This window comes from Nipponia nippon, unplaced genomic scaffold (genome assembly GCF_047370975.1).
Source record: "Nipponia nippon isolate SJK-2023a ecotype South Korea unplaced genomic scaffold, ASM4737097v1 scaffold_21, whole genome shotgun sequence".
NCBI lineage: Eukaryota > Metazoa > Chordata > Aves > Pelecaniformes > Threskiornithidae > Nipponia > Nipponia nippon.
Genome location: NW_028262338.1, coordinates 9,082,314 through 9,104,759, shown reverse-complemented (window position 1 = coordinate 9,104,759; position 22,446 = coordinate 9,082,314). Strand labels below are relative to the sequence as shown.

The 22,446-nt window shown below is 54.8% G+C and overlaps 2 long non-coding RNA genes across 5 annotated transcripts; both read right to left on the bottom strand.

Moving 5' to 3' along the window:
* Nucleotides 1-359: 359 nt before the first annotated feature.
* Nucleotides 360-4,203, bottom strand: LOC148055554 (uncharacterized). Of its 3 annotated transcripts, XR_015705302.1 has the most exons (4): nucleotides 3,995-4,203; nucleotides 1,518-1,617; nucleotides 888-983; nucleotides 360-789 (listed from the first exon to the last, which is right to left on the bottom strand). It is a non-coding gene; the product is annotated as an uncharacterized LOC148055554 (long non-coding RNA). The 3 variants fall into 3 exon arrangements; XR_015705303.1 differs by having other exon boundaries at nucleotides 360-983; nucleotides 1,489-1,617; XR_015705301.1 differs by having other exon boundaries at nucleotides 360-983.
* A 12,804-nt stretch (nucleotides 4,204-17,007) lies between these two features.
* LOC148055553 (uncharacterized) lies at nucleotides 17,008-20,641 on the bottom strand. Of its 2 annotated transcripts, none has more exons than XR_015705305.1 (4): nucleotides 20,433-20,641; nucleotides 18,138-18,266; nucleotides 17,536-17,631; nucleotides 17,008-17,437 (listed from the first exon to the last, which is right to left on the bottom strand). It is a non-coding gene; the product is annotated as an uncharacterized LOC148055553 (long non-coding RNA). The 2 variants fall into 2 exon arrangements; XR_015705304.1 differs by having other exon boundaries at nucleotides 18,167-18,266.
* Nucleotides 20,642-22,446: the final 1,805 nt, after the last annotated feature.

Genomic DNA, 22,446 nt, shown 5'->3' with positions numbered 1-22,446 from the left:
GCGAACTAAAGGGACGGAGAAGAAAAATTCAAAAAACGAGGGCCCTAAGGAAAGAGGACAACAGGAGACAGGAGAGTGCTTAAAGGAAGCGGCGATTAAGAACATCAGGAAGTGATTTAAAATCCCGCATCGGTGAACTAGAACGGAGACGGAAAAAACGGAAAAAGACAGAAAATTATTTTTGAATCATTTATATAATACAGCAGATATAGGTTTGTATTTGGAAATCCTTCTTTTTATATATATATATATGAATTCTGTATATATACATATGAATATTATTTTTCTATATATATATATATATATATATATATATATATATATATAGGCGAGAGAGTTTTCTCTACTGCAATGCCTCACACCCGTATTTACAGTTTTGAACGTTTTTAATCACACACACGAATTTTCGAGGCCGATTCCTCCTCTTTTGTCCACGTCTCTCCTTGGACCTGGATCGCTTTTAGTACGGACGCTAGTATCTCAGTAAGCTTTTCAAGGACTACTCTAAGATATTTTCAAAACTTATTGACTGAAAAAGCACACAGCTTCTATGACGAAAACAAAGCCTGTTTCTTCTGAACGCCTGAACTCTCACAATCGGCGTCTTTCCTCTTTTAGGACGCAACTATTTTCCCGATATCATTTCCTAGTAAGCGCACAGAAACAGAAGATTGCGCTTTCAGGAAGGCAAAATAAACGGAGGGAAGTCGGCTTTGCACAGGCAGAACACGCTCCAGCGCAGACCTTCTTTTCCTTTTAGGATCTGCGTTAAAATAGTTCCTAGAAAAACTACAGAAGGAAGGAGAGCTGGCGCATTCTTGACGTTAACTTTGAAGTCCATGCTACAAGCGCCTTAGGAAAAACGCGGACACGCATCGCGGACGTACCTTGTACTCGCAGACCGCTACGCAGCCTTTCCGTCCGTCTTGCGCTTTCACGGCAGAAGAAAGGGCGACCACGGTGAAACGGCGGCAGCTGACACTCTGCTGAGAGAGGAAAAAAAACCTGTAGCATAAAGCTGGGGAGGAGTCCCAAGCTGCCCGGTTTTGTGAAGTCTTGCGAAGGCTACAGCTGAGCAAAGGAAAAAAGAGCCGTTTGGAACATAGTGCCAAACAACATTCGGCAATAAAACTCGGAGGCGTTTGACACGCGCCCATTTTTTGGTAACTTGCTATTTGCTTCCTGTTATCGTTGTTCTTCCTTCAGAACCTCTACTTGGAGCCAACTTCTTTGCTACCGGTTCAAGCGTTTCCCTTCCTGGTATTACTAGCACACGGGCCCAGGCAAGTCCCTGAACTGCTCTTCCGAACTTCTCCAAACGACAATTACAGCCACGAAAGAGGACTTCAAGAGAGGAAAAGGAGAGGCCGGGCAGCAAAAGAGCTCTGCAGGCTGCCACCAGGCAACATTCCACTCTTTTTTTTTCTTTTTTTTCTTTTAAATCCACCCCCCCCCCGCCCCCAAATACAAACAAAAAAACCCCATGACCTTGTATTTTTTTTCCTTTGGGAGCTCACCCCTGTCTCAGCACAGTGTCCTCCACAGAGCAGGAAGCGCAGACGATCTGTATCCCGATCTGCACGCGACGAATCCGTGTTCAGAAGAAATAGGCCAGATCTGTAAGACCGGTGTTATTTTGGGGGTTTTAACAATCACAACGCAATTGCATCGACCGACGCGTTTGTGAGAAAACTCCTTAACTTCTAAACGTAGCACCTCCTTGGGTAAAAAAACGTGTGCGAGACTGAAAAAAAGGGATGATTCAGAGCTCCCGCTCACGATGGAGCCGTGGCGAAAGGAATGAAAGTGAAGACAAACAGCAGCAACACGAAGTGAAATTCGGCTTTAATTCTAGGCACGTGCTTAAGAGACTCTCCAAGCCCACACCTCAATCCTAGGAGCGACTAGCCCTTTTCTGGAAGGACAAACTTTGTTACTTCAAAGTCCTAGACCGAAGGCTCCACGGAACAGAACGTGCACCGAGCCACAGGCCACCGTGCCACCGACGCTCTGATGGCAAAGAAAAACCAAGGAAAACTAAAGTTTAAAGATCGGTTTCCATCGCGTTTCATTCCTTACGTTTCCACTGGCACCTAGGTGCTCCAAAATGAACTCTACTGACCCCGCATGTTACTAACAATTTAGTTCTGCGTATCAAAACAACAGGCTATTTCCAGCTCGCCCATCAAAGTAGCACGACCGACCAGAAGAGAAACACCGGACCCTAAAGAAGGGAACAGGCAGCTCTTCATTTCTCCTAGAGGAAAGTCTGTTCTTTTGCCCGGAAGGCAAACAGCCGAAACTGCCAAGGGAGCACTGCAGGAACGCGGCGCGCTCTCTCAGCTGCCATTTGTCATCGGCTTTTCTGCACGGGCAGCGGCTTTGCCTTTCCTCTGGCTTTGATGTGGCGCCCCTGGAGCGTCCTTGACCCGGCAAGGGTTTCTCCCCGCTCCCGCAGCCCCAGACACGCGATTACCTGAGCGCCGAGCGGAATCACCCACGCGGGATTTTCTTCCCGGGACGCAGAAGGTGACGCTGGGAAAGGAGGAGGCAAAAAAGGAAGCGGTTTGTCCGGCAGCCACGGCCCTAGAAACTACACCTCCCGGCATGCCCCGGGGAACCAACGTGGCCGACCAAAAGCCCCGGATGCCAGGGGACGCAGCCCTCCGTGCTTTGGGATCCTGCGGGGACACCGTTCACCGCGCCACCGCCGCACGTGGAAGCCCCGCCGAGCCCCCAGCGCGGCTCCCCCCCGCCGCCCGGCCCCGGAGCGGAGCGGCGCGGCTCGGCGCGGGGCCCCCCCCCGCCGCCCGGCCCCGGAGCGGAGCGGAGCGGCGCGGCTCGGCGCGGGGCCCCCCCGCACCGGCGCGGCGCCCGCCCAACTCCGGGCTCACCTCGCCACCGGCCCCGACCCGACGCGCCCCCCCCTCGCCCGGCTCCGGGAAGCCCCGCCCGCCCGGCTCCCACACGGCACCGAACCCTCCCCGCTCCGTGCCTCCCGCCGGCCCGCCGCTCCCCCGCAGGCAAGGGAAAGGAGGAGGCAAAAAAGGAAGCGGTTTGTCCGGCAGCCACGGCCCTAGAAACTACACCTCCCGGCATGCCCCGGGGAACCAACGTGACCGACCAAAAGCCCCGGATGCCGCGAGACGCAACCCTCCGTGCTTTGGGACCCTGCGGGGACACCGTTCCCCCCGCCGCCGCCGCACGTGGAAGCCCCGCCGAGCCCCCAGCGCGGCTCCGGGCAGCCCCCGCCAACACCTCCGGCTGCCCGCCGCCGCCCGGCCCCGGACCGGCGCGGCGCGGCGCCCGCCCGGCCCCGGAGCGGCGCGGCTCGGCGCGGCACCCCCCGCCCCGGAGCGGCGCGGCTCGGCGCGGCATCCCCCCGCCCCGGAGCGGCGCGGCTCGGCGCGGCACCCCCCGCCCCGGAGCGGCGCGGCGCTCCCCCGCTGCCCAACCCCGGCGTGGCTCGGCGCTCCCCCGCCGCCCGGCCCCGGCGCGGCTCGGTGCGGCGCCTCTCCGCCGCCCGGCCCGCACCGGCGCGGCGCCCGCCCAGCATCGAATCAGTGCGGCTCAGCTCGGCTCGGCGCGGCGCCCCCCCGGCGCCCGGCCCCGGAGCGGCGCGGGTCGGCGCGGCGCCCGCCCGGCCCCGGAGCGGCGCGGGTCGGCGCGGCGCCCGCCCGGCCCCGGACCGGCGCGGCGCTCCCCCGCCGCCCGGCCCCGGCGCGGCTCGGCGCTGCCCCGCCGCCCGGCCCGCACCGGCGCGGCGCCCGCCCCGCATCGAACCAGCGCGGCTCAGCTCGGCGCGGCGGCCCCCCGCCGCCCGGCCCCGGACCGGCGCGGCTCGGCGCGGCGCCCCCCCTACCGCCCGGCCCCGGGAAGCCCCACCCGCCCGGCTCCCACACGGCACCGCACCCTCCCCGCTCCGTGCCTCCCGCCGGCCCGGCCGCTCCCCCCCCCCCGCACCGCCGCCCTTCTCGGGACTTTCCCCGCTCACCTCCTCCCTGCCTGCAGCCGCAGCCGGGCTCCCGCTGGCCCCTCCGCGGGGGGAAGCTCCACCCACGGCGCGATGCCCGCCCCCGATGCACCTCGCAGGCGCTGGCGAAGCTCCGCCCTCCCAGCGGAAAACCCCGCCCTCTGCAGCCAAGCTCTGCCCTGCACACAGCACGCATGCGCCGGTGAAGCTCCGCCCCCTCGGCAAAGCTCCACCCTCCCATGGCAAAGCTCCGCCCCCCCGCAGCAAAGCTCCGCCCCTGAGACAGCGCGCATGCGCAAAGCTCCGCCCTTCACAGCAAACCTCCGCCCTCCCACGGCAAAGCTCCGCCCCCCCAGCAGCAAAGCTCCGTCCCCAACTCATCGCGCATGTGCCGATGAAGCTCCGCCCTCACCCGGCAAAGCTCCGCCCTCACCCGGCAAAGCTCCGCCCCCCCGCGGCAAGGCTCCGCCCCCGACGCATCGCGCATGCGCCGGTCAAGCTCCGCCCTCACCCGGCAAAGCTCCGCCCTCACCTGGCAAGGCTCCGCCCCCCCCGCGGCAAAGCTCCGCCCCCGAGGCAGCGCGCATGCGCGGCAAAGCTCCGCCTTTCACATCAAAGCTCCGCCCCCACGGCAAAACTCCGCCCCGAGACAGCGCGCATGCGCCGGTTAAGCTCCGCCCTCACACGGCAAGCTCCGCCCACCCGCGGCAAAGCCCCGCCCTTCAGAGCAAAGCGCCGCCCCCCCTCGGCAAGGCTCCGCCCCCGAGACAGCACGCATGCGCCAGTGAAGCTCCGCCCTCGCACGGCAAAGCTCCGCCTTACCACCGCTAGGCTCCGCCCCCCCGCGGCTAAGCTCCACCCCAACACAGTGCGCAGGCGTGGTCTCCAGGGGCGGGGCCTGTCGCTAGGGGTGGTGCCCTTCCCCTGCCCGGGGGCATCCAGGGGCGGGGCCCGGCCCTAGGGGCGGGGCCGCTCCACACCAGGACCGGGGCATTCGGCGGGGCGGGGCTGCAGCGGAGGCGGACGCCGCGGGGCGGGGCTGCAGCGGAGGCGGACGCGGCAGTGCTAGCAGCGGCAAGCGCCTCCCGTGCGGCGAGAGCGGCGCTTCCTTACCGGGAGGCAGCAACGGCTGCGGCGGCAGCACCCCGCGGCCACCGCGCTGTCGCATGCCCGTTACCGGCCACCGGCACCGGCGACCACGGGGACGCCACCGCCCCTGCGCGGCTCCCGCCCTGCAGTACCCGCTTTTGGCCGCCAGGCGGCAGCACCACACCAAGCCCGGCGCTCCGACCGCGCCCCGCGGGGAGAAAGGACTCGCCCCCCGGCCCGCCTGGGGCCGCCCGCAGCCGCCGCCGCCGCCGCCGCCGCCTTACGGGGCGGCGGGGGGTGTCACAAGCCTCGCCCTTCTCTGCCCCTGCTCCCGCTCACAGCCCACGCAGCCACAGCCATCGCCTCGCCACCAAAAAGCACCCAAGCGGCTCGAGCATTTCAGTCCTCTGCACTTGACAGCTTGCAGCGGCTGCTGGCCCTTTCTCTCCGCGCCCCCCACCCCAGCACCCAGCCGGGGGACGCAGCACAGGGAACCTGGTCAATACCTTTGCCTTGCCTCGGCTTTTTTGCCCCCAGAAAAAGCCCCCGGGAGTGCTGGATTCATCTGCATGTGGCATCAGGGGTGGGAGAGTGACACCAGCGAGTCAACAGACCCTGGAGAGATTTTAGTAAAAAAAAAAAAAAAAAGAAAAAAAAGAAAATAAACGCGACACCGATGGCATCCTCAAGGCACTGAAAGCTGCTTTGCGTCAGAGGGGCAGCTACCTACGATTATCAGGAAGCGCTGCATGCGAGCAGACCACGGGCAAGCGCGCGATCTGCGAGCGAGCGATACGCTGGCGCCCCTCGGGCTCTGCTGCGGTGCCCTCTGCTCATCCTGCACACGCACCGGGCTTCCCGCGCAGGGCTTGCCGCTTAAACAAGACGCTGCGCCATGTTACTTACCGCCCTGCCCTGCGGCGTGCAAAGGAATGAGACGTGAAACAGGGAAAGCAAAGGGGCACGGCGGCCCCTCAGCTGGCCGCACCAGACGGCCGTAGAGCCCTGCCAGTTCCCTCGCTGCTCTGGACGGCAGCGCAGCTCCGCGCTCCCTGCCGCTCCCGCCAGCACGCGCGGCGCCCGCGCTTGGCCGCCTGCAGCGCGCGAGACTCGGGAGGCTGGAGGGGCCGCTCGCCTCCTTCGGCTGCTTCATTTGCCGCCTTAAAACAATCGCTTCCACGCTCCCTTTCTTCATTTCAGACCCCTCTCCACATCTCCTGGCCTGCAAGCCATTTGCAGCAAGCAACACGGCTGAAATCCTGTGCTGCTAGACACCTAGCTGTCATCTTGCTCCCACGCCCAAAGGCTTTGGGAACCTGAACCCCCTGCTTGGTTGGGCATCGAGACTGCGAGGCGAGAAACACGCCTGGACTCCACCAAGCCAGGCGCCTGCCACATCGCTCAGCACGGTGCTACGCGGCTGCCTGACCGACACCTTCTGCCGCTAAAACCAGAGCGTGGTTCCCTTCTGAAGAGTCACCGGCAGCGCGGAGAGTCCCTCGCCTTTCCCTGCGCCAGGTCCCCCGGGAACAGCGTCTCAGTCGGACTGGAGCGTGCAGCAGCCTCCGGTCGTCCCAGCCCCTCGCCCGTCCAGAAAGCGCCTGCCTGTAGCAGCGGCAGAACCGCTGCTGCCCAGAGGGGAAAGGAATGGCTCGGGGCAAAGCTCCCCAGGCTGCCCGTGTCCCGTGCGGAGCTGGGGGTCCAGAAGCAAAGGAGCTATGGGAGGGGGGAGCAGGGGAGCGGGGGCACGAGATTGGAGGGCAGGGGACGCGGGGGGCACGTCACGGGGCAAAAAAAAAACCCGCACGGGGGGAAAAACCTTGTGTGGGGGGACGTTTGGGTGGAGAGCACTTGGGAGGGCGCAGAGACAGGCAGAGGAGGACGGGGGGGCGGAGACGGACACGGACGGACAGCGGCTGTGTGCGGGTAGAAAGGTGCACGGGGGGACACGGGTGGGGATGACCTACACCAGGGGGTCCGCCCGGCATAATCCACAGCAGATAACTCACCTGGGATAAGCCGCAACGGATAGTCCGCTCCGGAGAAGGAATCCACGCCAGATAATCCCCAGCAACGCCCCTCAAACTGCCAGCGGTTCACCCCAAATTTGGCCCAAATTTGGTGCGGGTTTTGCGTTTGGGTTTTTTGGTTTGTTGGCTTGTTTTTTTGTTGTTGTTCTTTTTTGTTTTTTCTTTTACATCATACAAAACTTGGGGGTTTCTGCTTTTCAAAACTATTCAGTTCTGGGGTTTTCCGGCGCTTTTCCACATCATAACAATGGGTCATTTTTGGTTTTCTGCGTTAAAATGTGTGTGTGGGGGGGGGGGGTGGAGGTGTGCGCGCGCGCGCTTGCTTTCCAGCTGCACAAATCCAGGCGGATTCGGCTTTCCTGGGAGCCCCAAACCGTGTTGCTCTTGGATATTTTGCTCTTGGACTTGGATATTTTGACACTTTGGTATCTTAGACTTCGGTATCTACTTACAATTCTGTCTATTTAGACTTAGTTATCTGTTTACACTTCCATAGAACCTTTACTTCCATTACACAGACGACCTACTTTGGCTTACTCGGTGACACACGGTAAGCGTAGATACCTCTACCTATCCAGACTTTCTTCTGTTTTCAATTCCTTCATCTACATCATCTCTTTTTGCGTTTTAAACTCCTTTATTTCTTCACATATAGACAAGTTCTTCTTTATTTTAAAACCCTATCTATCTCCATTTAGATTTTTTAATAATTTCTAGAACGTAGCAGGTACAGGTTTGTATTTTGAAATCCTTTTCTCTCTCTCTCTCTCTCTCTCTAGAAATGAATATTATTTTTCAATATATATATATATAAAGGCGAGAGATTTTCCTCTACTGCAATGCCTCGCACCCGTATTTCCAGTTTTTAACATTTTTAATCACACACACACACACGAGTTTTCAGGCATTTTGGGGCTGTGACCCCCCCTCCTCTGGGGGGGAACCTCCCCGTGACACCTTCATCCCCCACTCACCTGCTCCTCTGTTTCATCATCACACCCCCCGCCCCCAGGGACGTTGGGGTGCCCCAAATGACATCATCACCCCCCAGGCCCCTCCAACACTTTTTCATCACCCCCCAAAAAAGGCACAAAACAAGGAACACAGCCCCGACCGGCAGCTCGCTACTTTAATAATGCCGTTTACATATGTAGGCGCCCCCGAAAAGGGGAGCTCCGCCAGAGAAATAAAATGGGGGCAGCCCCCCCAGCCCCTGTCCCGCAAGCCGGCGGCTGCCCCACGCCGCGGGGGGAGCCTGCCAGGGGACGGTGACGCACCTCTCGCTCAGGCTCGGCTCTGCCGTGCTCCCCCTCCGTTCCCGCGCTGGGACGGGCTCCCCGGGGCAGCGAACCTCCCCGCTCCCTCTTGGCCCGGCACTCTCCCCACCAGACAGCCCTCGCTGACGCACCCGCGGGGCACCCGCCGGAGACAGAGCCAGGAGCCTCCAGGCACGGGGCCGGCCCCTTACCCTCGGGACGCTTCACGACCGGCAGGCCAACCTGGGCCGGGGGGGACCTAGCGAGCATCACGAGACGCCTGCAACGAGACACCTGAAAAACAAAAATCCCAAGCGATATTTCCGCATGTGAAAAAAAATAGCACAGCAGCGAGTAGAGGAATTCAGTCAGAGCAAGGGAGGGGAGAGCAGTTGAGCTCAAGGAGGATTCGAGGTAAGCAGGTCAGCTCAAAACACAAGACGTCCTTTAAAAGCTAGAGCGACCTGAACGCTTCCAATCAGCATGAAGACTAACCGGTACGATTCCGAACACGTTCTGCGCGTAAAAGTACGCGCTCTTGCCGGCGTTGGAAAACGTCTCACCCCTTCCTTACGGCACGGCTGCAGGGAGACAACCCTGCGAGGCTGCAGGACAAGGGCGTACCGCAATCAGAATCTACGCTTACAGATCCGCCGCAACAGCTACGGTCCTCGCGCTCCTGCGCAGCTTGCTGGCTCGGTCGATAAAGCTGGAAGCGAAGCGTAACGCTTTCGAGGGTAAAAGGAAAACCAGAGGACAAATCGCAGCAATTCGCTTCCTACTAAAAAAGCTGTGCGTGTGCTTACAGACATCCAATAAAAATACTTCTACTGGAGAAGGGCTGGATTTTCCTTTTGCGTTAATTTAACTTGCACAGCTGTGAATCGATACCAGCAGATTATCTGTCTCCAAGATACGCAGTTATCATTTGACCAGGGGTTTTTTGCGCCTTACGTCATTAGGAGCGACATCTGGCCAGCCGCGCTGCCCGAGAGAGATGCTACTGAACTGCCAGGGAAACGCACCCTTGAAAGCCAGACAGAAAGAAAAGTACTTCAGAGCACTCCGTCAAACGAGCGGGCGGGGGGAAAAAACCCGTAACGTTCAGTTGCCTCTCCTGGTCAACGTTTAGAACAAATACCTAACGGCTCAAATACACCTGAGCAATTGTACGCCACAGCTAGTTGGCAGTTAAAGTTGAAACAACGCCACAGCTAGTTGGCAGTTGCAGGTGAAACAATGCAAGGCAGTTTGTATAGACAATTTTAACTTTATTTTTCTTCCTAAAGTTACATCTAGGGTAGAAAAATCAGTGAGAGAAGAGATCCCTCATACGGTTTTACTTTGCGGGCGGAATCCAATCCCCGGGGCTGCAATGCCTAAGGCTACCAAAAAGGACCGGCAGATTTGCTAACGCTTTTGGCTGCACCGAAGCACGCAGAGGAACGCGTGTTGATGACATCTCGGCTGTTGCAACTGAGAACCAGCGATGCCATCGACTTCCGGAAGACGTGCTGTGCTCGGCTCTTTGGAAGCAAACGGACTTTTCTTTCTTTTTTTTTTTTTTTTTTCTTTTTTTTTTTTTAAGAGAGCGGAAAGTCTCGCTGCTGCTGACTTCTACTGCCAAGCGCATCATCTCTGAAGATCCCCACTCTGATGGGGAGTTCATAAAACACAACTTCTTTGAATGAGAAAGACTTCCATTCTGGAAAATCTCTTTCCAACTGAAGTAAGAAACCACACGCTGTAGGTTAAGGAAAAAGGACGCTGCCGAAGCAGTAACTCACCGAAACCACGTCAGGACTCGCTGTCGCTACTTACAAGGCTGGCAATGCTTCTCGGGAAAGCGACGCCGATTCCTCCTCTTTTGTCCACGTCTCTCCTTGGACCTGGATCGCTTTTAGTATGGGTGCCAGTATCTCAGTAAGCTTTTCAAGTACTACTCTAAGATATTTTCAAAACTTACTGACTGAAAAAGCACACAACAGACGATCCCTCAGAAACATCTGTAACGCGACGCTTCCCGGACACGTCCGCGCTTTAAGCTACGACGGCAAGATAAGCAGGGCTCAAGAAACGCCATGCCGATGAGGCGACACGTTCGAGACCCTCGGGAGGCTTACCGAGGGGCCCCATGATCACCAAGAGCTACGGAAACATCAAGACCCGAGAAAGCCAGGGTACGAGACACAGAAGACAGACTACGCAAAAGCAGAACACGCAGACACAGGATGGAACCGCCCTGCCCAGCCAACGTCAGCAGCGTGCTAAGAACAGTAACCCGGTCCTTTTCCCTTCCCAAAGGAGACTGCTCCTGGACAGGCCTCTCCCCGACACCAACTTTATAACCCCTCCCTGCAATTCCTATCCTTGATACCTCCTCAGCCCTGACCCCGCAACTGAGCTTTCAGAGGGCCAGGGATCTGAATCCACCCTCAAAAAAGAAAAAAAGAAAACCACCACACACCTAACTAGAACATTCCTGCACTCGCTCAGTTCCTCTTCATCATCTCAAAAAAAAAACCAAAAAACAAAAAAACCCAAAACCTCCCAACCCAAAAACCCACAGCACACTAACAAACTAAAACACAGTGCTGGTATTCAGCATCGGTCTGGTTACTGCCAACCGCTTCTGCGACACCCTCCTCCTCAAAAGCACCGCACCGCTCTGCTCCCCTGCTCCACGCCTGTTCTCAAGAAAGATGCTGCGGCTGTCGCTCGGTGCGCCTAGGATGCCAGGAGACACAAAGTTCCCGTGGCGCTCGGGTGAAACAGCCAGCCCCGTGTGCCTCCCCTCTACCACCCAGCTCACCTCAACTTCTCGGCCGATTCTCAAGGCAGCCAGCACAGCTCCCACAAAACCAAACGGGAAATGATTAACCAACATGCCATTTCATACTTTACTATTAAATGACGACCCGGCTGACAACCACCTCGCCTCCTCCAGCCGCTCCTCAGCGGGAAGCTACGCCCCCTCCGAGGCTGTTAAAAGGGAGGACCCTAAGGAAAGAGAACAACTCCTTGAAAACTAAAGACAGGGAACGGGATAAAAGCAAAAAAAAGTCAATAATGACGGGAATTAGGGCAACAAAGAGAAAAAAATGAAAACCGGGGACAGTGAACTAAAAGAGAGACGTAGGAAGACAATTGAAAAAGCAAAGGTACTAATAGAGACAAGGAAGAATTAAAAAAGGGAAACGGCAAACGGAATACAAGTAGACAGAAGCTTTTGTCGTGGTTTAACCCCAGCCAGCAGCTAAGCACCACACAGCCGCTACGGGGGAGAAAATTGGAAGGGTGGAAGTCAGAACACTCGTGGGTTAAAGGAAGAACAGTTGAACAATTGAAGGAAAAGACAACAGAATAGTAGTAATAGTACTAGTAGTAATAATAATAAACCAATAACAGTATACAAAGCAAGCGATTCACTCTACAGGTGCTCACCACTCGCCGACCGATGCCAAGCACGTCCCCGAGCAGCGATCGCTGACTCCTGGCCAACGACCCCCCGTTTCCCTACCGAGCGTGACGTCACACGGGAGGGAACAGCGCTTCGGCCGGCGCGGGTCAGCTGAGCTGGCTGTGGCGCCTCCCAGCTTCTGGCGCACCGGGCAGAGCACGGGAAGCTGAAAGGTCCTTGAGCGGTGTAAGCGCTACTTAGCGACAAACAAAACGTCAGTGCGTTACCAACATTGTTCTCGTCCTCAATCCAAACCGCAGCACTGTGCCAGCTACTTGGCCCAGCCCCGTCTTCGCTTCATGGGTCCCACCTGGGCTGCCCTAGCTGGAACCCATCAGGAACTGAGGCCATCACCCCAGCCCCACAGCACATCACTGCGTCCCCTGGACCCAACCGCAGCCGCTCACCCAGAGGCCGGAAACACATCTGGGGTCACAAAGGAGGCAGCAAATGTTTGTTCCTTCACGCCCATCAGAAATCCCAGCAATGAGCTGGTTACGAGGCTCGGTGCCCAAAGGCAGCGGGACAGAGGGAAAAGAGGGACGAGGAAAGCAGAAGGAAGGATGGAGGGAGGTAGAGAAGAGGGGTAGGACAGGGAGCCAGAAAACGGGATACTGGGAACAAGAGAGGGACGGGGAACCGCACAAGGGTGTTGAGAGAGAGAGAAATGGAGTGCAGCGAGGAGGAGGATGGGGAGATCCCACAGGAACAGGGAGCAACAGGGGGCAGGGGAGAGAGACAGAAGGGACCGAGCGGGACAACAGGAACAGCAGAGAGGGACAGAGAGAATAAGAGACACGCAGGCAGCGGCGGGGCGGGGCGGATAGAGGGAAGTACAAAAGGGGGAAAAAGCAAAAAGAATTAAAAAAAAGTGACAGGAAGTTGGATAGAGGCAGTCACAGAAATAGAAATTAAAAAGCAACAAACATAGGCAAGAATTAAAAATTAGAGAATGTAAGACAGAGCGAGAAATAGAAAGGGAACAGGACAGAGAGGCAGGACATGTAAAAAATTGTTAAAGGGAGCTATGTAGAGGGAGATTTGAAAGGGAAAATAAAAACCAATGGACTACAGGAAACACAGGAAAGAAAAATGGGACAGGGAACTAGACAAATGGAGAGATAGAAATAAGACGTTAAAAGCAACATGGTACGTGACAGGAAAGCATTAAGAATAAGGGAAAGGGAACTAGATAAATGGAGACATAAAAAGAAAATTTTAAAAGCGACAGGGTAAGGAAAACCAGACAAAATTAAAAACAGGGAGAGCAAACTGCGTAAAAGATGAGAGAGAGAAAAATTCAAAAAGGATGGGACAGGAAAGAATTAAAAAACAGGGATAGGGACCTTGATAAAAGTAGACCTAGAAGGAAACTTGAAAATGCCAAGAGGTACAGCACAGTCAGCAAAGAACTAAAAACAGGGACAGCAAACCAGATTACATATGGAAACAAAATTTTAAAAGCCGAGGGATAAAGAGAGGGGAAAATGAAAAAAATAGAGATGGCAATCTAAAGAGAGACATACGAAGAAAAGAGATGAAGTGAAGCACAGGCTGGAGGACAGACAGGAAAGCATTAACAAATAAGCGCATTGGATGGGATAAAATTAGACATCGGAAAAATAAAAGCCACGTCTCTTAGGAAAGACAAGAAAAAACTACCAAATAAAGAAAGGGGGACAAAGAGAGAGACGCATACAAAGTAAATTTTAAAAGCAACGGGGTACACAACAGACCGAAAACTATTAAAAAGTAAGGATAGGGAGCTTGATCAAAGTAGATAGAGAAAGAAAATTTCAAAAGCAACTGGGTAGAGGACAAACAGAAAGAAAATTAAACACGGAGGCAGAAAACTAGATAAAAGTAGACATAGAAACAAAAATTTTAAAGCCGAGGTACTAAGACAGGAAAGAATTAAAAAAATAGCAACAGCGAACCAAACAAATGCAGAGAGACAGAAATTGTAAAAAGCGACCGCGCTAAGGAAAGATGAGAAATAATTAAAAAATAATGACAGTGAACGGAATAAAGGTAGAAAATTTTTAAAGCAACAGAGTTTAGGGAAATAGAGGAAAAAATTTAAAAGTAGGGGCACTGAACTGAAACGGGGACATAGGAAGAAAATTGAAAATCAAAGGCACTAAGGAAATAATTAAAAATAAAGACATCGAAGGGAAAAACGTAGACAGGGAAAGAACGTTTTAAAAGTGATGGGTATGAGGGAAATAAAGGGAAAAATTAAAAGATAGGGACAGCGAACTAAAACAGATGTGGAAAGAAAATTTAAAAAGCAACGGCACGAATGAAAGAAAAAGAAATAATTTTTTAAACAACAGCAAAGGGAATAAAAGTGGGCATAGAAAGAACATTTAATAAGCAGAGGGGAACTAGGGGAATAAAGGGGAAAAATTGAAAAATAGGGACAGCAAACTCAGAGATGGAGAAAGAACATTGAAAAAGCGAGGGCACTAAGGACAGACAAGAAATTATGAAAAGAAAAGACAGCAAAATAAAGACTGCAAAGGGAATAAACGTAGACAATTTTAAAAGCGACAGGGATTAGGGAAATAAAGGGAAAATTATGAGATAAGGAGAGCAAACTAAAACAGAGATGTAAAAATAAAATTTTTAAAGTGACGGCACTAAGACAAGAAATTATTAAAAAAATTCAAAGGTAATAAAAGTAGGCATAGAAAGAAGATTTAATAAGCAGAGGGGAATTAGGGAAACAAAGGAAAAAATTAGGAAATAGGGACAGTGAACTAAAATAAATGCAGAAAGAAACTCTAAAAAGCAAGGGCACTAACCAAAGACAAGAAATTATTGAAAGACAAGACAGCAACATAAAGACAGTGAACGAGGTAAAAGTAGAAAAATCTGAAAAGCAAGGGGGATTAGGGAAATAAAATGGAAAAATTTAAAAATAGGGACTGAACTAAAACAGAGATGTAGAAAGAAAAGAAATAATTAAAAAATAAAGGCATCAAAAGTAAGAAAAGTAAGCATAGAAAGAACATTTTAAAAGGGGGCGATAAGGGAAAAATTAAAACATAGAGACAGCAGGCTAGAACAGATTAAAATAGAACATCTAAAAAGCAAAGGAATTAAAGAAAGGCAAGAAGTAATTAAAAGAACAGCATAATAAAGACTGGGAACGGCATAAAAGAAAATTTTAAAAAGTAACAGGGATTAGAGAAATAAATGGAAAAATTAAAAAATAGTGGCAGTGAACTTAAAGAGATGGAGAAGGAAAATTTAAAAAGTGAGGGCACTATGGAAAGACAAGAAATAATTAAAACATAAATACAGGGAAATAATGACAGCTACTGGAACAAAAGGAGACAGAAAACTTTAAAAGAAACTGTGATTAAGGAAATAAGGATAACATTCAAAAATAGCATCACTGAACTAAAATGGAGATGATGAAAGAAAATCTAAAAAGCGATAGCACTAAGGAAAGACAAGAAAGGACAATCAAAAACTAACAGCAGCAAACGGGATAAAAGTAGAACATTTTAAAAGCCAAAGGACGGAGAAAGGAAAGAACTAAAAAATAGCAGCAGTGAACTACAATGCAGAAATAAAAAAAAAAAAAAACGCACTAAGGAAATACAAGAAATCATTCAAAACTACAGATGGTGAACAGGAGAAAAGTGGGCAGAGAAAGAAAATTTGCAAAGCCGTGAGCATTAGGGAAGAGAAGGGGAGGGAACTAAAAACTAGGGACAGCAAACGAAAGGCAGAGCAAGAAAATTTAAAACGGGAGGGCCCTAAGGAAAGACAAGAAATAATTAACTAGAGCACAATAAAGACAGCAAAGGGGATAAAAGGAGACAGAAAATTTAAAAGCAATGGAGATTAAAGCCATATTGAGCAAATGAAAAAACGGCGATGGCAAACTATAAGGAAAATAAGGAAAAAAATTAATCGAAACTGTGAACTAAAAGAGAGATGTAGAATTAAAAAATTGTAAAAGCAATGGCAGTAATGAAAAACAAGAAAAAATAATTAACATCTCATGACAGCAAAGGAGATAAAAGTAGAAAATTTTAAAAACCAATGCTCAAGATTAAGAAAGGAAAAAAGGAAAACCCAAATATTAAGATTAAGAAAGGAAAGCACTAAAAAATAGTGACAGCTAACTACAACACAGACATAAATAGACATTTTAAAAAGCAAAGGCACTAAGGAAAGACAAGAAATCATTAAATAATAAAGACAGTGAACAGGATAAAAGTAGGCATAGAAAGAAAACTAAAAGAAAAAGAAAACAAACTAAGAGAGAGCTGTGGAAAGAAAATTTTAAAAGGTAGGGCACTAAGGAAAGACAAAAAAATAATTAAAGATAAACACATCAAAATAAAGACAGGAAATGGTATAAAAACAGACAAACTTTTAAAAGCAATGGTGATTAAGGAAATAAGGAAAAAATTTTAAAATCCCATTGGTGAACTAAAATGGAGATGGAAAAGAAGATTTAAAAAGTGATGGCACTAAGGAAAAACAAGAAAGAATAATTAAAAATCAATGACAGCAAACAAGATGCAAGTAGAAATTTTAAAAGCCAAAGGATTAAGAGAGGAAAGCAGTACAAAGTAGCAACATGGAACTACAAAGCGGACATAGACAGAAATTTTTAAAAGCGACAGTGCTAAGGAAAGACAAGAAATCATTCAAAATAAAGACAGTGAACGGAATAAAAGGAGGCATAGAAAGAAAACTTAAAAAGCAATCAGCATTAGGGACAGTGCACTAAAACAGAGATGCAGAAACAAAATTTTAAAAAGCAAGGGCACTAAGGAAAGACAAGAAATAATTGGGAAAATTAAAAAACAGGACAGCGAACTAAAGGGACGGAGAAGAAAAATTCAAAAAACGAGGGCCCTAAGGAAAGAGGACAACAGGAGACAGGAGAGTGCTTAAAGGAAGCGGCGATTAAGAACATCAGGAAGTGATTTAAAAGCCCGCATCGGTGAACTAGAACGGAGACGGAAAAAACGGAAAAAGACAGAAAATTATTTTTGAATCATTTATATAATACAGCAGATATAGGTTTGTATTTGGAAATCCTTCTTTTTATATATATATATGAATTCTGTATATATACATATGAATATTATTTTTATATATATATATATATATATATATATATATATATATATATAAAGGCGAGAGAGTTTTCTCTACTGCAATGCCTCACACCCGTATTTACAGTTTTGAACGTTTTTAATCACACACACGAATTTTCGAGGCCGATTCCTCCTCTTTTGTCCACGTCTCTCCTTGGACCTGGATCGCTTTTAGTACGGACGCTAGTATCTCAGTAAGCTTTTCAAGGACTACTCTAAGATATTTTCAAAACTTATTGACTGAAAAAGCACACAGCTTCTATGACGAAAACAAAGCCTGTTTCTTCTGAACGCCTGAACTCTCACAATCGGCGTCTTTCCTCTTTTAGGACGCAACTATTTTCCCGATATCATTTCCTAGTAAGCGCACAGAAACAGAAGATTGCGCTTTCAGGAAGGCAAAATAAACGGAGGGAAGTCGGCTTTGCACAGGCAGAACACGCTCCAGCGCAGACCTTCTTTTCCTTTTAGGATCTGCGTTAAAATAGTTCCTAGAAAAACTACAGAAGGAAGGAGAGCTGGCGCATTCTTGACGTTAACTTTGAAGTCCATGCTACAAGCGCCTTAGGAAAAACGCGGACACGCATCGCGGACGTACCTTGTACTCGCAGACCGCTACGCAGCCTTTCCGTCCGTCTTGCGCTTTCACGGCAGAAGAAAGGGCGACCACGGTGAAACGGCGGCAGCTGACACTCTGCTGAGAGAGGAAAAAAAACCTGTAGCATAAAGCTGGGGAGGAGTCCCAAGCTGCCCGGTTTTGTGAAGTCTTGCGAAGGCTACAGCTGAGCAAAGGAAAAAAGAGCCGTTTGGAACATAGTGCCAAACAACATTCGGCAATAAAACTCGGAGGCGTTTGACACGCGCCCATTTTTTGGTAACTTGCTATTTGCTTCCTGTTATCGTTGTTCTTCCTTCAGAACCTCTACTTGGAGCCAACTTCTTTGCTACCGGTTCAAGCGTTTCCCTTCCTGGTATTACTAGCACACGGGCCCAGGCAAGTCCCTGAACTGCTCTTCCGAACTTCTCCAAACGACAATTACAGCCACGAAAGAGGACTTCAAGAGAGGAAAAGGAGAGGCCGGGCAGCAAAAGAGCTCTGCAGGCTGCCACCAGGCAACATTCCACTCTTTTTTTTTTTTTCTTTTTTTTCTTTTAAATCCACCCCCCCGCCCCCAAATACAAACAAAAAAACCCCATGACCTTGTATTTTTTTTCCTTTGGGAGCTCACCCCTGTCTCAGCACAGTGTCCTCCACAGAGCAGGAAGCGCAGACGATCTGTATCCCGATCTGCACGCGACGAATCCGTGTTCAGAAGAAATAGGCCAGATCTGTAAGACCGGTGTTATTTTGGGGGTTTTAACAATCACAACGCAATTGCATCGACCGACGCGTTTGTGAGAAAACTCCTTAACTTCTAAACGTAGCACCTCCTTGGGTAAAAAAACGTGTGCGAGACTGAAAAAAAGGGATGATTCAGAGCTCCCGCTCACGATGGAGCCGTGGCGAAAGGAATGAAAGTGAAGACAAACAGCAGCAACACGAAGTGAAATTCGGCTTTAATTCTAGGCACGTGCTTAAGAGACTCTCCAAGCCCACACCTCAATCCTAGGAGCGACTAGCCCTTTTCTGGAAGGACAAACTTTGTTACTTCAAAGTCCTAGACCGAAGGCTCCACGGAACAGAACGTGCACCGAGCCACAGGCCACCGTGCCACCGACGCTCTGATGGCAAAGAAAAACCAAGGAAAACTAAAGTTTAAAGATCGGTTTCCATCGCGTTTCATTCCTTACGTTTCCACTGGCACCTAGGTGCTCCAAAATGAACTCTACTGACCCCGCATGTTACTAACAATTTAGTTCTGCGTATCAAAACAACAGGCTATTTCCAGCTCGCCCATCAAAGTAGCACGACCGACCAGAAGAGAAACACCGGACCCTAAAGAAGGGAACAGGCAGCTCTTCATTTCTCCTAGAGGAAAGTCTGTTCTTTTGCCCGGAAGGCAAACAGCCGAAACTGCCAAGGGAGCACTGCAGGAACGCGGCGCGCGCTCTCAGCTGCCATTTGTCATCGGCTTTTCTGCACGGGCAGCGGCTTTGCCTTTCCTCTGGCTTTGATGTGGCGCCCCTGGAGCGTCCTTGACCCGGCAAGGGTTTCTCCCCGCTCCCGCAGCCCCAGACACGCGATTACCTGAGCGCCGAGCGGAATCACCCACGCGGGATTTTCTTCCCGGGACGCAGAAGGTGACGCTGGGAAAGGAGGAGGCAAAAAAGGAAGCGGTTTGTCCGGCAGCCACGGCCCTAGAAACTACACCTCCCGGCATGCCCCGGGGAACCAACGTGACCGACCAAAAGCCCCGGATGCCAGGGGACGCAGCCCTCCGTGCTTTGGGATCCTGCGGGGACACCGTTCACCGCGCCACCGCCGCACGTGGAAGCCCCGCCGAGCCCCCAGCGCGGCTCCCCCCCGCCGCCCGGCCCCGGAGCGGAGCGGCGCGGCTCGGCGCGGGGCCCCCCCCCGCCGCCCGGCCCCGGAGCGGAGCGGAGCGGCGCGGCTCGGCGCGGGGCCCCCCCCCCCCGCACCGGCGCGGCGCCCGCCCAACTCCGGGCTCACCTCGCCACCGGCCCCGACCCGACGCGCCCCCCCCTCGCCCGGCTCCGGGAAGCCCCGCCCGCCCGGCTCCCACACGGCACCGAACCCTCCCCGCTCCGTGCCTCCCGCCGGCCCGCCGCTCCCCCGCAGGCAAGGGAAAGGAGGAGGCAAAAAAGGAAGCGGTTTGCCCGGCAGCCACGGCCCTAGAAACTACACCTCCCGGCATGCCCCGGGGAACCAACGTGACCGACCAAAAGCCCCGGATGCCGCGAGACGCAACCCTCCGTGCTTTGGGACCCTGCGGGGACACCGTTCCCCCCGCCGCCGCCGCACGTGGAAGCCCCGCCGAGCCCCCAGCGCGGCTCCGGGCAGCCCCCGCCAACACCTCCGGCTGCCCGCCGCCGCCCGGCCCCGGACCGGCGCGGCGCGGCGCCCGCCCGGCCCCGGAGCGGCGCGGCTCGGCGCGGCACCCCCCCGCCCCGGAGCGGCGCGGCTCGGCGCGGCATCCCCCCGCCCCGGAGCGGCGCGGCTCGGCGCGGCACCCCCCCGCCCCGGAGCGGCGCGGCGCTCCCCCGCTGCCCAACCGCGGCGCGGCTCGGCGCTCCCCCGCCGCCCGGCCCCGGCGCGGCTCGGTGCGGCGCCTCTCCGCCGCCCGGCCCGCACCGGCGCGGCGCCCGCCCAGCATCGAATCAGTGCGGCTCAGCTCAGCTCGGCGCGGCGGCCCCCCGCCGCCCGGCCCCGGACCGGCGCGGCTCGGCGCGGCGCCCCCCCTACCGCCCGGCCCCGGGAAGCCCCACCCGCCCGGCTCCCACACGGCACCGCACCCTCCCCGCTCCGTGCCTCCCGCCGGCCCGGCCGCTCCCCCCCCAGGCACCGCCGCCCTTCTCGGGACTTTCCCCGCTCACCTCCTCCCTGCCTGCAGCCGCAGCCGGGCTCCCGCTGGCCCCTCCGCGGGGGGAAGCTCCACCCACGGCGCGATGCCCGCCCCCGATGCACCTCGCAGGCGCTGGCGAAGCTCCGCCCTCCCAGCGGAAAACCCCGCCCTCTGCAGCCAAGCTCTGCCCTGCACACAGCACGCATGCGCCGGTGAAGCTCCGCCCCCTCGGCAAAGCTCCACCCTCCCATGGCAAAGCTCCGCCCCCCCGCAGCAAAGCTCCGCCCCTGAGACAGCGCGCATGCGCAAAGCTCCGCCCTTCACAGCAAACCTCCGCCCTCCCACGGCAAAGCTCCGCCCCCCCAGCAGCAAAGCTCCGTCCCCAACTCATCGCGCATGTGCCGATGAAGCTCCGCCCTCACCCGGCAAAGCTCCGCCCTCACCCGGCAAAGCTCCGCCCCCCCGCGGCAAGGCTCCGCCCCCGACGCATCGCGCATGCGCCGGTCAAGCTCCGCCCTCACCCGGCAAAGCTCCGCCCTCACCCGGCAAAGCTCCGCCCCCCCCGCGGCAAGGCTCCGCCCCCGACGCATCGCGCATGCGCTGGTCAAGCTCCGCCCTCACCCGGCAAAGCTCCGCCCTCACCTGGCAAGGCTCCGCCCCCCCCGCGGCAAAGCTCCGCCCCCGAGGCAGCGCGCATGCGCGGCAAAGCTCCGCCTTTCACATCAAAGCTCCGCCCCCACGGCAAAACTCCGCCCCGAGACAGCGCGCATGCGCCGGTTAAGCTCCGCCCTCACACGGCAAGCTCCGCCCACCCGCGGCAAAGCCCCGCCCTTCAGAGCAAAGCGCCGCCCCCCCGGCAAGGCTCCGCCCCCGAGACAGCACGCATGCGCCAGTGAAGCTCCGCCCTCGCACGGCAAAGCTCCGCCTTACCACCGCTAGGCTCCGCCCCCCCGCGGCTAAGCTCCACCCCAACACAGTGCGCAGGCGTGGTCTCCAGGGGCGGGGCCTGTCGCTAGGGGTGGTGCCCTTCCCCTGCCCGGGGGCATCCAGGGGCGGGGCCCGGCCCTAGGGGCGGGGCCGCTCCACACCAGGACCGGGGCATTCGGCGGGGCGGGGCTGCAGCGGAGGCGGACGCCGCGGGGCGGGGCTGCAGCGGAGGCGGACGCGGCAGTGCTAGCAGCGGCAAGCGCCTCCCGTGCGGCGAGAGCGGCGCTTCCTTACCGGGAGGCAGCAACGGCTGCGGCGGCAGCACCCCGCGGCCACCGCGCTGTCGCATGCCCGTTACCGGCCACCGGCACCGGCGACCACGGGGACGCCACCGCCCCTGCGCGGCTCCCGCCCTGCAGTACCCGCTTTTGGCCGCCAGGCGGCAGCACCACACCAAGCCCGGCGCTCCGACCGCGCCCCGCGGGGAGAAAGGACTCGCCCCCCGGCCCGCCTGGGGCCGCCCGCAGCCGCCGCCGCCGCCGCCTTACGGGGGGGCGGGGGGTGTCACAAGCCTCGCCCTTCTCTGCCCCTGCTCCCGCTCACAGCCCACGCAGCCACAGCCATCGCCTCGCCACCAAAAAGCACCCAAGCGGCTCGAGCATTTCAGTCCTCTGCACTTGACAGCTTGCAGCGGCTGCTGGCCCTTTCTCTCCGCGCCCCCCACCCCAGCACCCAGCCGGGGGACGCAGCACAGGGAACCTGGTCAATACCTTTGCCTTGCCTCGGCTTTTTTGCCCCCAGAAAAAGCCCCCGGGAGTGCTGGATTCATCTGCATGTGGCATCAGGGGTGGGAGAGTGACACCAGCGAGTCAACAGACCCTGGAGAGATTTTAGTAAAAAAAAAAAAAAAAAAAAGAAAAAAAAAAGAAAATAAAAGCGACACCGATGGCATCCTCAAGGCACTGAAAGCTGCTTTGCGTCAGAGGGGCAGCTACCTACGATTATCAGGAAGCGCTGCATGCGAGCAGACCACGGGCAAGCGCGCGATCTGCGAGCGAGCGATACGCTGGCGCCCCTCGGGCTCTGCTGCGGTGCCCTCTGCTCATCCTGCACACGCA